The following is a 9,257-nucleotide window of genomic DNA, read 5'->3' on the forward strand; positions in this document are numbered from 1 at the left end:
CACTCTTGAATATCCAAAGGATCAAAGAAGAAATCACAAGAGAAATTACAAAATCCTTTATATAAATGAAAACAAACACAACATACCAAAACTTATGGAATGCAGCTAATGCAGGGCTTACAGTAAAATTTATAGCTGCAAGATACATATATTAAAAACATATACCTTTATTAAAAACAAAAAGCATCTCAAATCCATAATTTAAATATCCACCTTAAGTACTAAAAAAGAACAAACCTCAAATAAGCAGAAAGAAACAATAAAGATTTGAGTGCAAACAAATGAAACAGAAAACAGAAAATAAGAGAGAAGATTAATAAAACCAAAACAAATTTTTTTTTTTTTTTTAAATATCAGGGTGGGCACGGTGGCTCATGCCTATAATCCCAGCACTTTGAGAGGCCGAGGCAGGTGGATCACTTGAGGTCAGGAGTTCGAGACCCGCCTGGCCAACACGGTGAAACCCTGTCTCTACTAAAAATACAAAAATTAGCCGGGCATGGTGGTGGGTGCCTATAATAATCCCAGCAACTCGGAAGGCTGAGGCAGAAGAATCGCTTGAACCCAGGAGGCGGAGGTTGCAGTGACCCGAGATCATGCCACTGCACTCCAGCCTTGGCAACAGAGTGAGACTCTGTCTTAAAAATGAAAAAGAAAAGAAAAGAAAATATCAACAAAATTGACAAAATGTTTAGCTAGAGTGATCAAGGAAAAAGATAAAAAACTTAAATTACTAAAATCAGAAATAAAAGAAGGGATATCACTAATAACCTTAAAGATAGAGATATATATGGGAATACTATGAACAACAGTATGCCAATAAATTAGATAACCAACGTGGAATAGGCAAATTCCTGGGAAGATATGACCAGCAAAAAGTGACTCAAAAATAAATAGAAAATCTGAATAGACCAATTAGAGTAAAGAGATTGAATTAGTCATGTCAAAACTTCTCAAAATAAAAGCTCAGGCCCAGTGGCTTCACTGGTAAATGGTACCAAACATTTAAAGAATTAATACCAATCCTTCACAAACTTTTCCAAGAAGTAGACATGAATAAAATACTTTCCAACTGATTCTATGAGGCATTTTACCCTAATAACAAAAACAGACAATGGCATAAAAAGAAAAGAAAAGAAAGAAAACTACAGAAAAACATCACTTATGAGATCATAAACAAAAGAAAAGGATTCTCAAATTCAAAAATATATAAATATATAAAAAGGCTTCTACACCACGACAAAATGGGATTTCTCCTAGGAATTTAAGGTTGGTCTAACATCCAAAAATCAATATTAATACAATAATATAATATAATATAATATAATAATCAACATTAATAGAATAAAGGACAAAGCCCATACAATTATCTCAGTAGGTTAAAATATAACATTTGAAAAACATTCAATAATCATTCACGATAAAAGATAAACATTAGAAATAAAAGGGAATTTCCTAATTCTGATAAAGAGTATCTATTTAAAAATCCACAGGTAACATTTTACTTTACAATGGAAGGCTGAAGTTTTCACCCAAATCAGGAACAATACAAGGATGTCTGCTCTCACCACAACTCTTTAACATTGGACAAGAGGTTCTAGTCATAACTATTAAGCCAAAAAGAAAAGATATAATATGTATATGATTGGGAAGAAAGAGTAAGACTATATCTATTCCCAGATTATATAATTTGCATATAGAAGCTTCTAAGGAATTCACTTTTAAATGTATATGTGTGTGTGTATATATATATATATGAACCAATAAACAAGTTCAGCCAAGTTGCTGATACAAGATCAGTATACAAAAATCAGTTGTATTTATCTGCACCAGAAATGAACAACCTAAAAAATAAAATTGAGAAAGCAATTCTGTTTATAATTCAATTTAAAAGAATGAAATAAGTAGAAATAACCTTAAAAGAAGTTCAAGACCTGCATACAAAAACTACAAAACACAGTTGGAAAAAAATAAAGAATTCCTAAATAAAGGAAAAAACATTCCATGCTCATGAATTGGAAGATTTAAAATTATTAAGATGGCAATACAACTCAAATTTACCTACAGATTCAGCTGAATCTTGACCAAAACACTAGCTTCTTTTAAGCAGAAATTGACAAGCCAACTCTAAAATCCATATGAAAATACAAGACACCAAGAGTAGCCAGAACAATTTTGAAAAGGAAGAGCAAAGTTGAAGAACTCACATGTTTTCATTTCAAAGTCGACTACAAGGCAACAGTAATCAAGAAAATGTGGTACTGGCAGAAGGATAAACATATACATTTAGTGAATAAAACTAAGACTCCAGAAATTAACCTTCACATTTTTAATCAGTTGATTTTCAACAGAAGTGCTAAGAAAATTCAATGGGAATTTTTTATGTTAGCCTTAGATAACAGGTATATTCAAAATATGTAAACCACAATATCAAAAACAGCCCAGTAATAAAGAATAATGAAGATACTAAAATTTATAGTCTTAAAAATTGAATGGAAGAATCATAATCTCACAAACTATAAATGTACTTGGTGTCATGTAAGTAAGATGTGTCAAATGAGCACACTTAATTTTTTCCTGACTTCAAGGGAGTTCATTTGTAACTAGCAGACTTTGCATTTAAGAAAAATATTCATAAATTAAAATTATGGTGTGAATACCTAGAGTTTTAGATGAAGTTATGTAAGTCTTAAGGTAAACGTTGAACATAGAGGTTACTACAAGACATGTAATAAAGGAATTTGGCAAGACTCTGTTGCCATCCATATGGGTATGGACAAGTCTCTTCACCTCTGTTCTTCAGTATCCTCAACATCAGAGTAATTGAATGATGTATTAGTCCATTTTCACACTCTTACAAAGATACTACCTGAGAAGGGGGATTTTTGAAGAAAAGTGGTTTAATTGACTCTCAGTTCCGCATAGGTGAGGAGGCCTCAGGAAACTTAACAATCATGGCAGAAGGTGAAGGGAAAGCAAGGCATGTCTTCTCATGGCAGCAGGAGAGAGAGAGCAAAGGAGAAAGTGCCACTTTTAAAACCATCAGACCTCCTGAGAACTCAATAACTATCATGAGAACAGCATGAGGAAAACTGTCCCTATGATCCAATCACCTCCTACCAGCCACCCTCCCTCAACATGTGGGGATTACAATTCAAGATGGGATTTGGGTAGGGACACAGAGTCAAACCATATTAGATGACATAATCTTTATGGTTCTTTCTAGCTTTGAAAATTATGTATAAGACAGTAAGGCATAAGGATTATGAGTTCTACATGCACTTAGAATTAGATAATATCCTCAGTATTGACTGATTATCTACTGTGTGCCAGGCTCTATTCCAAGCACCGTGGTGAAAGAAACACACAAATATCCCTGTCCTCATGAAGCTTACCTTCTAGTGGGTGAAGCAGGTAATAAACAATATAAGTAAGTAAAAATAAGTATGTTAGCTACTGGTTAGTGTTAAGGAAAGAAAATAAAGTAGGGAAGGGGGACATGAAATGTTGGGAGAAGGGTGAAATTTTAGATAGGATGGCCAGGGAAGGTCTTTCTGACAAGGTGAAAGTTAGTCATGTACGAGGGAAGAATCCACAGTAGTAAAGAAGGAGTATGGAGACTGAGGGCAGAGAGTAGTAAGAAGGAGTATGGAGACTGAGGGCAGAGAGGTAGAGAGCTCTTAGGAACTGGGAGGATATGTGATGACATGCTGACTTGAAAACTGCAAAACATAAAAGAGTTGTGAGCAGAGATGTAAGATGATCCGGTTTACATTTTAATAACATATTTTGGGTACCATTTTCAGACTATATTGCAGAAGTAGGGGAAGCTGTTAGGAAACAATTGCAGTAATCCAGGTGAAAGAGGATGAAGATTTGGACTACAAAAATGGAATGAAAAGTGATAAGAAATAGAATTCTGAATATATTTTGAGGAGAGAGCCAACATAATTTTATAAAAGACTAGGGTGGGAGGAGAATGTAAGGAGTCAAAGATAACTCCAAAATCTTTCTACCCAGCATCTCGAAGGATGTAATTACCATTTATGGGAAAGTTGGCATGAGGATAGTTTAATAATTGTTTATAGATGAATATTAGGAATTGTTTTGAACATGTTAAGTTTGAGATGTCTCTAACTATCCACATGACATATCAAGTAAGTTGCTGGATACAGGTTTCTGGAGGTGAGGAGGGGTCAGAGCTGCAGATATAAATTTAGGAGTCATCACCACATAGTATGGCTTTAGTAGTTAAAGCCATAAAACTAAATGAGATCACCTAAGGAAGAGGTAGAGACAGAGGAAGAAGGGGGTTCAAAGACTGAACTCAAAGTCACGCTAACATTTACCAGTCAGACAGATAAGAATGAATTAGCAAAGAAAGAGCAAAAAATATATAGGAGAAAAAGAAAACAGGGTGGGTCTTATGGAAGCAGTGTTTCAAAAACAAGTGAATGATCAAACATGCTAAATGCTGCGATCAATCAATTTAGAAGAGGATTGGAACTGACCTCTTACTTAGCAATGTGGAAGTCATTGGTTTAACTTTAAGAGAAGTTTCTGTGGAATGGTGGTAAAAAAATACTTGATTGGCATGGATTCAAGAAAAAATGAGAGGAGGAAATCGGAAGTACAGAATAAAGCACAAAAAATGCCTTAAACAAGTTTCTCTGTAAAAGAAGGGAGAATAATGAGAAGATAACTTGAGACAGACTGGGATCCAAAAAGGTGGGTTTTTTTAATTGAATAAATTGCAGAATATTTGTATGCTGATAAGAATGATCTTGTAAAGAAAAAATGACGATTTAATAGGGAAATTCTAGGATAATATCGATAGACAAAGGATGGAATCTAGAGCACATATACATTGGATAGCTTAATAAAGTTTAGAATCTATGCAACAAAGTTATAATGACAGTCATGGAATTTAAGCAGAGTAAGATTGTAAAATAGAACATGATAGTGGTTACAGTGAGTGGATTATTGGTCGTGTCAGACCAAATTATTTTTGAAATCAGGGAAACAAGAGGTGGTGGTTGCAAAGTAGAATGTCTGCAATTGAGAGTTTCCAGTAAGGAGTATGATAAGATCAAGGATAGAACATGGGATTGAGTGGCTAAAGAGGAGTTAGAGGAGGTCAAGCAATTTATCACAACAAAGCATGAAAAATTACCCAAATGAACGTCGAAATTCTCCAGAATTATGATGAGAATGAAGTTAGATGGAATGAGTGACCCAAGAGGTAAAATGTTCAGGGAATGAAAGTTAGCAATCTGGGAGGTATTAAACTAATTATGTTAGGTGAGATGATGGATAAAGAGTACAGTCTGAGAACACGAGATTCGAGCTGGGCGTTTTCCATGGAGGAGAAAGGGAGAAGGGCCTAGAAATCCCAGGATAGGAGGGGTCTGGGAAATAAAACAATCAACATTAGAAAAGGCAGTAGAAATATAGTATTATATAGAGCCAGGTTTTGGTTACAACAAAAAGAAGAAGAGAAAGTTGACAAATGAAATTTAAGATAAGGTTTTATTGCTGATTCACAGAGAATTCTAGGGCTTCAGCAAATGGGGAGGAGGAGATTGGGACAGAAAAGACAATGTCTAGTGTCTTAAAGAATTCAAGTCCAGAGTATGAGACAGACCAAGAAATATATGAACAGTGATGCAGGGCATTGTGATATTATTTCTGGTGTACCAGAAGCATAAAATGGCAGAGAGGCTATGAATGTTTGAGGGAGAAAGATGTGGGGGTGTCTTGCCAGAGAAGGAACTGTTCAGAGCCTCATACCTGGTTCCCACAGATGGAGATGAGATACCTGCAGAAGGGAAGGCTTATTCTGAGGATGCAGGCACTGTCTTGAGCCTTGCTGATGGTGGGTGCAAAGCATGGTCTTACTCGATGGCTAGACACTCCCTTGCCCTCTACCAAATGGCAGCCTGAAGAGAGGGTCATTGTAGTTACTTACTCATTCACTCACTCACTTTCTATGTACTCAACACTCTTCCAAGCATTTTCCGTTCATTAACTCATTTAATCCTCATAATAACTTTCTGAAGTTGATACTACTTATCTCTGTTTACAAATAAGGAAACTGAGACACAAAGAGGTTAATTAACTTGCTCAATAGCCGGTAAATAGGAAAACAATTTGCATCAAGGCAGCCTGGTTCGACAGTCTGTGATTCTAACTATACTATAGTTGACATTTCTGTTGATTAAACAGATGTAGAAAAATGTAATGAGTTCCCTCAAGTTCATCTATTTACTTACAGAGCAGAACTAGGTCACGATCCAAGACTCCCAAAATTTCTTATTTTCTTTGACATCACCATGTCTTTCATCACCATGATTATAACATTATAACAAACTGTATCTACTTTTACCTTTGACTATCAAAAGTATTTCTAAGTACAGGGCCATAGTTGGCATTAACATTCCTGTCACCTTCTTGGACTGTTCCTGGAATCAAGACACCATTTGGAATTGCTTCTGTACTCTTTAGTCCTTACAGGAAAATGTGAAAAATCATCTTATGCAACCTACTATTCAAAACACCTCACATGTATTACCACAGCATAGCTTTTGATGCGAAAGCAACCACCAATTACCTTGTGATCTTTGGTGCAGCTGTGGCCATCTTGGAAGCCTGGGTTCTCAGTCTTCTGGCAAGATCTTCTGCCTGCAAGGAGGACATATTGAAAAGGAATTATCCAGCTGGGCTCAGTGACTCATGCCTGTAATCCTAGCACTTTGGGAGGCTGAGGCAGGAGGATCACTTGAGGTCAGGAGTTTGAGACCAGCCTGGCCAACAGGGCAAAACCCTGTCTCTACAAAAATACACACACACACACACACAAAATTAGACAGCCACGGTGGTGCACACCTGTAGTCCCAGCTACTCAGAAGGCTGAGGCAAGACAATCACTTGAACCGGGAGGGAGAGGCTGCAGTAAGCTGAGATCATGCCACTGCACTCCAGCCTGCGGGACAGAGTGAACTCCGTCTCAAAAAAAAAAAAAAAAAAAAAAAGAAAAGAAAAGAAAAGAAAAAGAATTATGCTACAAGGTCTACTCATCTAGGAAGTCATCCTAAGTATCACCGATTGGCCAAAGGCTAACTAAATAGAGAAAATCAAGAGCACAAAATTAAATTTAAAAAATCTTCATTAACAGCAACAACAACAAAACTGAAGAATGCAATAAACAAGGGTATGGGTTAGAGATAATGATTTCAAAAAGTCTCTATAAAAATAGAGGACTGTAGAAGGGAGGCCACTTAGGGGCCATTCCTGGAGTATACAATATATGATTAACTTAAGGTACAGTGTCATAAATAACTACGACAGTTATAAAATCTGAAATAGACACTATTTACTGACCTCTTCCTATATGCCATGCTAGGAGTTTTACATGGTTTTGCATGCTGAATTTTCCTACCAAGCTAGAAAGGTTGGTTTTATTATTTTTTTTATTTTACAGCCGAGAGAATCAAAGCTCAAGAGAGGCCAGATAACTTCCCAGTGATGAGATCAGGATTTGAAACTGGGTCTGTCTAGTTCTAAATCCTGGTTCCAGATCCTGTGGGGACTTCATTTTTCAGAAGGGAAAAAAACTAAAGCTTTAATATAACAGTGCTATCATGATTTTTTAAAACGATTAGATAGGAACATATTTAATTCTTCCAGAGACTAAGTAACAAAGTGACTTCACCATTTTATTGCTGGAGTTAATAAAAAGGAACATGAAATAAAAGTATTAGCTCTGCTTTTGAAAACAAACCCATCAGGGACTTTTTCTGTAAGAACCTGTCAAACAAAATTAAACTGTGCTTTCAAAGGGAATAGAAATGTCTGTTTTGCTTATTGTTTATCTCCCACTTCAGACACGAGCTGAGCACATTACACCCACTCAAGAAATATAATATTCGTTGAAGGAAGGATTGCTAAAAGATTTCATTGATGCCAGGTCAAAAAGTATCAGAAGCACTTATTCTGCTGAACTTTTCAACAAAAAAATTACAGAAAGCCAATTTATTCACAAGACTCAAGCCTTTTTTGACAGCATTTAAAAATCTCCTTCCAAAGTGACATATCTGTGAGAGGTTTGTTCTGTGCTGACACTGTAGGGTGGTGTTCAGGAGAAACAGGATTGGGATGTTTCTGTAACTACACAAATTGACAAAGTGGCTCTCTTTAAGTGGCCGGGTATGTTAACTCACCATTATTTCCCACTATTCCAATCAGATATCTGCTAAAAGAAAAATACAAAGTCACCACGTAGTCTTACGCATTCTCTAATTCTGTTCTAACCATTACAGAGGATTTTTTGCTTTGGGTTTTTTTTTTGGGGACGGAGTCTCTCTCCGTTGCCCAGGCTGGAGTGAAGTGGCGCGACCTCGGCTCACTGCAAGCTCTGCCTCCCGGGTTCACGCCATTCTCCTGCCTCAGCCTCCCGAGTAGCTGGGACTACAGGCGCCCACCACCACGCCCGGCTAATTTTTTGTATTTTCAGTAGAGACGGCGTTTCACAGTGTTAGCCAGGATGGTCTCGATCTCCTGACCTCATGATCCGCCCGCCTCGGCCTCCCAAAGTGCTGGGATTACAGGCGTTAGCCACCACGCCTGGCCTAACCATTGCAAAGTTTTTTAAAGTTCTTCATGAGTCTTCACTCAAGAACATGACTGTGGAAATCTGCATCTTGCTTTTCTGTAAATGACAGAAAAGCAACAAAGAGAACAACAACAACAAAAACCCTGCATACTCCATTTGCAATAACATATATAATCTAAACACTTCAAAATAAGCATAGGGCTACGAAAGTAACTGAGAAAGGACAGAAGGAATAAGGGAAGAGGTTTAAAAAAACAAAAAGCAAACAGAGTAGAGAGAGATCCTGAGGTTAAAAATAATGAACTTTCATTACCATGGTTTACATGGCAAGCACAAAGCTTACAAAAATGGGTGCAAGAGGCAAGAAGAGCTGGTGGACTAAGTCTTCCTGGATTTATTTGGTAAAGACAAGCTGAAACGATAGGGCTGCACAGAGATCCACACAGCTGAACCATATTTGCAGGAAGCAATTTGTGCCTAAAGGAGCAGCACAGAAGAGAGTCGTTAGGGTGTGAAGCTGGAATACAGCCCTGGTTCCCCATTAACCCTCCCCAAACACACAAAGATAAATCCCTGAAAATAGCTGATCCAGAAAAATCCAACTCAATAATTGATAGATAAATAAGTTTCCTACCACTGCCATAAC

This window comes from Pan troglodytes, chromosome 1, assembly GCF_028858775.2.
Source record: "Pan troglodytes isolate AG18354 chromosome 1, NHGRI_mPanTro3-v2.0_pri, whole genome shotgun sequence".
Taxonomy (NCBI): domain Eukaryota; kingdom Metazoa; phylum Chordata; class Mammalia; order Primates; family Hominidae; genus Pan; species Pan troglodytes.